The sequence below is a fragment of the Otolemur garnettii genome, unplaced genomic scaffold (assembly GCF_000181295.1).
Source record: "Otolemur garnettii isolate 467f Iridium unplaced genomic scaffold, OtoGar3 scaffold00097, whole genome shotgun sequence".
Lineage (NCBI taxonomy): Eukaryota > Metazoa > Chordata > Mammalia > Primates > Galagidae > Otolemur > Otolemur garnettii.
This window is the reverse complement of record NW_003852492.1, coordinates 649,408-656,745: the sequence shown is the minus strand read 5'-3', so window position 1 is coordinate 656,745 and position 7,338 is coordinate 649,408. Positions and strand designations below refer to the sequence as shown.

Sequence of the window (7,338 nt, the reverse complement as noted above, 5' to 3'; positions counted from 1 at the left end):
CCTTCCCCCTCCCTCCTCCTTCCCCTCCCTCCTCCCTCCTCCCACTTGCTTCAGGACAGGTGCAGCTTCTCTTAATCTCATAAGAGGCAATTTGCAAGCTCCAGGCTGGGAGAAAGCTGGCGACAAATATCCCTGGTACGAGTATCTTAAGCCATCCTCAACTGGTCCCTAATAACAGAGCAGACGGTGACATTTGAGCCCTTTCTGCATGACTGACCCGGTGCTCCAGGAGGTTCTGGAACTGGCTGGGATGGGTGGTGGTGGCAGGACCACGGAGGGCTAACATGCTCAGCTCCTCCTGCACAGCCCACAGACAAGCAGATGTCTAACTGGTCCAGCCTCAGATTCGCAAAACAGCCCCTGCAGGACAGGTGCTGCCCTGGCCCCTTTTTTAACAGTGCCAGGCTCAGGAAAGACTCGTGGATAGTGACAAAACAAGCACAACTCTTATGAAGCACCTTCTGTGTGCCAAGATTGTTTATATGCAGAGGATGTCAAAAATGTATATGCATTTTAAGAAAGGAAAAAGCATGATTAAATTTTCAATACTCAAGTCACATTTGATTTCTGCAATTACAAGATGTGCTCAATGCAACTTTTATCCATCTCTTGTTATAGATATATACTGAGTATTACAATTTTAATACAGCTTTTTCCTTTCATTAGTCTGTGTTAAAACCAGGCTGCTACCACCAGGGAACCACAGCACAGCCATGTGTGCCTATGGGGTGATAACAGGCTTAGGGCCCTCGAGTGCTAGAATATGTCCCCAAAACATTTGTGGCTGGCAGTTGTGGTGACAGATATGGGTGCACATCATAGTTACACTGAGCCTGGCACGGGAGGGCCCCGACTGACCATCATGGGCACCAGAACACTGGGCTGTCTCTCTGCCTGTCCCCTGCACACCACAGCACCAAGGGCTCAGCACCAAGGCCTCTTGGACATTAAAGACCATCCAGACCACTGTCCCTCCCAGTGGTGCCTGGGGCAGCACCACCAGCAGGGTGTGTGTGAGGCCTGTGTGATGAAGGAGACCTGGGGGTGCTGAGGAAGGGGGTGGAGAGTGGAGAAGGCACGGGGACAGAGTCTCCAAGACTCACAACAGCCTGGATACCTGACCCTGGGCTTCCTCAGCTGCCATTTCAGGCCCAGAAAAAATTCCTCCCCCAAATTCTAAACTCGAGGCTTTCCAACTTGTATGAATGGGAAGAATTTGTTTAATCAAAATCTTAAGGAGTTAATAAATGGAAGCAGGAAAGGTCTAGCTGGAGAAGGGAGGAGGCCCGGAGGCCAATTCAGTCACCCACAAGCCTTGGCAAGCCCAGCCTTCCATGGCAAAACACTTCTTCTCTCCCAGGAAATTACTGGTGACTGAACAGGGTCTTCAGCATTTAAATTTTTTTCTGGAAGTCAGTGGGGACCTTGGAGCCAGGTGGTGTTCGTTCCATGCTAATGTGTGCTATGTGCCCGTCCTGAGGAGAGACTAAGGTGAGGCTGTGCCTCTGGCCAGGGGCTAGGGGGCGGATGGACATGCAGGAGTGAGCGGGGGCTGGTAGGGCGTGCTCCAGGGCCATGTGGACTGTCCTAGGCAGAGAGAAGCTGCACTGCCCTGCCTGACCGTCCAGGATGGATGCTGGGAGACAGCCGTCAGGGCCTTCAGGCCCTACTGAGGCAGAGGGCAGCTGGAGCCACCAGTGACAATGAAGGTGCTGTGTGCCTGCCCCCAGCTCTTCCCCACAACCAGAGGCCCCGAGGGCCGGCCAGTGCCCCCTCCCTGGGCCAGGCCGCACCTTTCCTTTGAGTGCCACCTGCTGCCGCTGCCACCCCCACCCTGCCTCCCCGGGTCGCTCTGCTGGCCACAGCAGCAGGGCCACCGGCTGCACACATGGCATGCCCCTCCCCGCTCTTCAATTCTCCCAGCCAGAAGCAGTGGCTCCTTCCTGCAGCTGAAACAGAGGCTTCAAAGGGCCTCACCTGCTCAGCACCTCAGAGTGCAGAGTGCAGAGTGCAGAGGCCTTCCCTCCCTCTCCGGCTCCATCTACCTGCTGAGGTGAGCAGAGAGCTCAGGGTGAGAAGCAGCCCCCTTACCGTGGTGTCAGGAAGGGACAGGGGGTGAAGCTCCCGGAAGCACCATCTCCGGGGGCTCTCACATGGCTTTGTCTCAGTGCCCCTGGAACCCCATTTCCCCTCCCTCCTAGGCAGTGGGCAGACTCTTTTCTCTTGCCATCCACCTCTCCACACCCAGGGTCTGCACAGATGCATATCTACACACAATGCACACAGCCTTTGTCTGCGGAAGCTAATTCACGGCCAGTCAGATACAGAACCAAGCCGGCCCTCACCAGCCTGGGAGATCCCCACCAAGCCAAGCAGCCCTTTGGCAACCAAGTGGGACAGTCCTGTCCACCTCTCCTCCCCCAGCCCGGTGTGACTCACAGCAGCTAGCACCGTGCTCATCTCCCTGGAGACTAGCCAAAAGCACAGGAGGGCTAAGTTGCCATCCCCCATCAAGAGAAGAGGGCATTCTTGTCTTTAGTGAATAAGGTGTTGGACACTGATTAAGACCCCCTCATCCCTTATGTCAACAGAGAGCCATCTGCTGCTCTGGGTGAGACCCCACCCCACCCCCTGGAGCTCAGCAGCCCATGCCTGGTGCCTGGGTGGAAGGGCTTTGGGAGTGAAAAGGAGCATCCCTGGTGAGAAAGGCTGGTGCACCCTGAGCCAGACAGCCTGGAAGCCCTCTCAGTGGGTGAGGAAGATGTGAGGCAGGTCCCATGAGTTTTGGGGTGCCAGGGCTGCATAGTAATATGTGTGAGGCCCAGGGAGGACCCTAGGATATGACACTGGAGCTGACTGCAGGGATGGTGACCCTCTCACTGCCAATCTGTGCCCTGGATGAGCTCAGCGCCACTTGGGTCTGATATGCCCCTATCTCATAGGACTCGTGAGAGAATTCAGTGTAATAACCCAAGTAAAGCTCTTACTACCTGCTGGCATTCAACAAAAGTTAGGTTTTACTAATTTTATAACAATAAAATATTATTTGTAATACATACTTAATGTACTAAACACATACTATCATGTAGCTAATAATGTTACATAAATAACACAGTCAGTAACCACAGCTATCACACTTCCCTCCCCTCATGCAACATTGGTGGCCAGTGCTGGGCTCCACCCTTGACCCTAACTTAATTTTGTTGGCCCCTTGTTGGGGTAGAAACTAAAGTGACCAAGAAATCACTTTTTACTCCAAAGATCCTCTTTCAAGCTGAGCAGACTGCCTGCTTAGGAGGGCGACTACTCATTAGAGAATTGAAAACCAGGTTTAAGACCCTTTATTCAACAGCCAACTTGGGGTAGTGGTGAGCAAACATGGTTGCCACCAGACACATGGGTTTGACACCTGAGCTGACCATGCAACCTCGGACGGGCCCTTCATTTCTGTGAGCTTTTAATTTATCTGTAAAATACGGGTAATAACAGCACATTCCAGAGACGTGTCCATTCAAAGGGCTGGCATCAGTGGGTCCCCCACAAATAACCCTGTCCTTTTTTCTCCTGTAAACTTACCTCTGTGAGATCCTGGCCCTTCCCTTTCATCCTCACCTATCCTCCTGGGTGTGCTCAGCACAATACCTACCTGCTCAGTCATTCACATGCAAAAGCCATTTTCCTCTGCGGCCACAGATGTCAGGAGATGGATGAGCAGGGGGCTACAAGTGCAAGCACATTCTGCAGAGGTGGATTCAGCATCCACTCACGGGCTAGCCACTGGGAACACGGGATAGACACAGCCCTGGCCCTGCCCTCAGGAAGCATGCACTGTTTCTTTATTTTCTTTCTTCAGCATCTGACATATAGGAGGTGCTCAGTAAGGACCTGGAAAAATGAAGCCGGATGAAAAGGAGGGAAAACAAGGGTGTGGGGGAGGGAGAAGGAGAAAATCTCCCTTCTGGGATGCAGAAGCTGCCTGGGCCTTCAGGGATGGGTGGGTGGGGCTGCTTAGGGAGGCTGGGGTAGAAGGCATAGCCAGGGCAATGGACTAACATTAGTGACCAGCCAGCTCAGGGGCCAGATTTTGGAGAAGCTTGCTGTCCAGGCTAGGGGCTGGGTGCTACCTGGACACAGTGGGGAGCCATGAGAGGTCCCGCTCCTTAAAAATGGGAGAGACACAAGGAAGTGGTGATTTAAGAAGAAAACCCGTGGCAGCAGGTGCAGTGGGCTCAGCGAGGACAGCACTGGGCAGCAAGGCCCTGGACTTGGACAGCAGCAGTGGGGATGGAGAAGCTATGTGACCCTAGCATTCTGGGAGCTGAGGCAGGAGTCACTTCAGCTCGGAGTTCGAGACCAGTCTGGGCAATACAGCGAGACCCCATCTCTACAGGAAAACAAAATTAGCCAGGCACAGTGGCATACACTTGTAGTCCTGGCTATTGGGGAGGCTGAGGCAGGAAGATAGCCTGAGCCCCAGAGGTCAAGGTTACAGGGAGCTGAGACTGTGCCATTGCACTCTAGCCTGGGTGTCAGAGCAAGACCCTATCTGTTTAAAAAATGTAAATTAAAAAAATAAAGCATGGAAAGGGGCACTGACTATAGGACTTCCCACCAGGAGAATGTAGTGGTTGAAAGGGGAAAGTGGTTTGGAAGCCTGGGGAGGCGTAGGCGTGCTGAGTCAGTGAGAGCAGGGCCTGAGTGCATGAGGCACCGACTCTGTACACACAGCCCTGGGCTCCAGAGTGTGGGGCAGGCCAGCTCCCTGCTGCTAACAAGATAACACAACAGGCCCCTCGCAGCAGGTCTCAATGGGAGTGCAGGATAAGCAGATGTCCAAGGAGCTTACTGTCTGCCTCAGATCTCAGATTCCACTCAGCTGGCCGTCATAGAAAATGAACCCAGGCTCATTCATGCTCACTTCTTTGGAGTAGTAAAGAAAATGGGGAAAAGATTCCAATGTTTGCAATTGTTAGGTAGAATCCCTGTTGTAGTTGTGTCCTGCCCCCAGGAGGTGTGCCATATACCCCACATTGTGCCCATTAGTTGGGAGCCCACTCATCTCCCTCCCTCCTCCCCTCTCTCCCATTTCTCCTCCTCCCTCCCTTGAGTTGAATAGAGTTTTTCTCTTATGTGGGTGGGCATTAGATCATCTACTGACTTCATGTTAATATGGAGGACATTGGAGTCTTGCTTTTCCATTCTTGTGATACTTTGCTAAGAAATGTGTTTCAACTCTCTCCAGGCAAATACAAAGATGTAAAGTCACCGTCTTGTTCATAGCTAAATAGTATTCCACAGTACACATATCACAATCCATTCCTGGGTTGACAGGCATTTAAGTTGTTTCCACATCTTGGTGATAGTAAATTGAGCTGCAATAAACAAGCTGGTGCACATGTCCTAATTCTTTGTGCCCTCAAATTAACCTAAAATTTCTTTTTTTTTTTTAGAGACAGAATCTCACTCATCATCCTCAGTAGAGTGCTGTAGCATCACAGCTCACAGCAACCTCTAGCTCTTGGGCTTAGGTGATTCTCTTGCCTCAGCCTCCTGAGTAGCTAGGACCACAGGCCCCCGCCACAACGCCCAGCTATTTGAAGTTTGAACCTGCCACCCTCAGTATATGGGGCCAGTGCCCTACTCACTGAGCCACAGACACCACCCAAATTAACCTAAAATTTAAAAATAAATAAATATCCCTTGTGGCCATTAAAAAAAAAACGCTGTGTGGAAACGCTTAAAACTCTTCAACTGACCTTCCACTCTACTATCTGTGTAAACCTAGGCAGCCACTCTACAAACGTGCTGTGCACACACAAGTAATGTTAGAATGTGAATCCTGCTCTCCCTACCTTATAGGGTTATTGTGATAATCAAATTGAAATAATGTTTGTAGAAGTATTTCATGAACTGTGAAGTGCTTTGCAAAATTGAGATGCTATTAAAATTTTGCATTTATTCTTTAAAAAAAAAAGAAAGAAAGAAAGAAAAAGAAAACAGAGGAAAGAGAGCAGGTCGTGTGGGTTGGGAGGAGCAGCGTTCTGGTGCCCACCTGCCTCCCCAGCCTGCAGGCTGAGCTCCCAGGAGCGCCTGGAGGTTGCCCCCACAGGAGCAGAGAGTGGACCCATCCCTTTACCTCAACTTTGATCCACTCTAGACACCTAGTGACACTCAGTCCAAGATCCATTAGAAAAAGAATATTATTCCTAAAAAGGTAATTTTAGTGGCTTAAACTTAATATACAAAAGTTAAAATTAGACTGAAAAGGAAAATTGTCAATTCGGATACTAACTATCCCCCCTCACTAAAAGTGACTTGCCAATCATGTTTTGTGGGTGCTTGTTTGAGACTTTCCAGTGTATCATCCCCCCAGAAACATCCTTCCCACAGAGAAGCCCAGTGGGTCCAAGCAGACAAAGCATGAAGATGAAAGCCTTCAGGTGGTGGCAGTGGGCGGTGTGCCCCCAGCCTGCTCAGACCCCACCCCATGGGGAGACCCCCTCCACTCAGGCCCCCATCTGCCTTGCCCCCGCCCTCTGGCCCCTTTCCTGTAGACCCAGGTCTGCCCTACTCCTGGCTCTTGGACACCCTCCGCAATGGCACTGTGGCCACCCAGAGTCCACCTCCCAGCCTGATTCCATGGTGCAGCCCCTCCTCCCTCAGGACACCAACCGGTGGTGCTCACACCAGCCCTGGGAAGCCTCCTGCACCCACCTCTCCATGTCCTCACCCACCTCTCCATGTCCTCACCCACTCCCTCCTGCTTCTTCCTCCCGGGGAAGCAGGACTGGAGGGGCACAGCCACCCACAGCAGGCACTCCTTGATAATGGCCATTTCCAGGACCTTCTCCCTGTGTACCTCCAGCCCCCGCTGACATCCTGACACTGCTGTCTGGTGGCACCATCTTTGGCAGCTTCTGTGGCTGCCTGGGCTTTGCCCTTCTTGCAAGAAAGACTTTTGAGATTAAAAAAAAAATGAGCTGTGAAGTCATAATTAGAGGAAGAGAAAGGAGGCTGGGGGAATGGGCCCTCCCTGCTGACCCAGCACCCTGATCTGCCTGGGCGTCCTGTCTGGTGTAGTCCCCTCACTGCCCCTCCCCTCTCAGCCCTCTCCCCCCAGCTCTTCACTTCTCTGTTCTTTCTCCTCTTCCCTCCTTTTCTGTCCTGTTTTGGTGCCAGAAACAATGTAATTACAACAGAGAACTTGAAGAGACAGAGAGAGGAAAAAACTCACCATACATAGCTTATTAAAATGTCCTATAAAATCTAATTTGTAAAGCTCAAATCAGAATAAAAAGTGTTACCCCCACAACTCAAGGCCAATTTGATTTTTAATGA

The 7,338-nt window shown here is 51.4% G+C and overlaps 1 protein-coding gene across 2 annotated transcripts in view; it reads left to right on the top strand.

Moving 5' to 3' along the window:
- The window catches only part of KIRREL3 (kirre like nephrin family adhesion molecule 3), a 489,958-nt gene that overhangs the window by 402,349 nt on the left and 80,271 nt on the right, over positions 1-7,338 (top strand). The gene's annotated exons all lie outside the window — the stretch shown is intronic.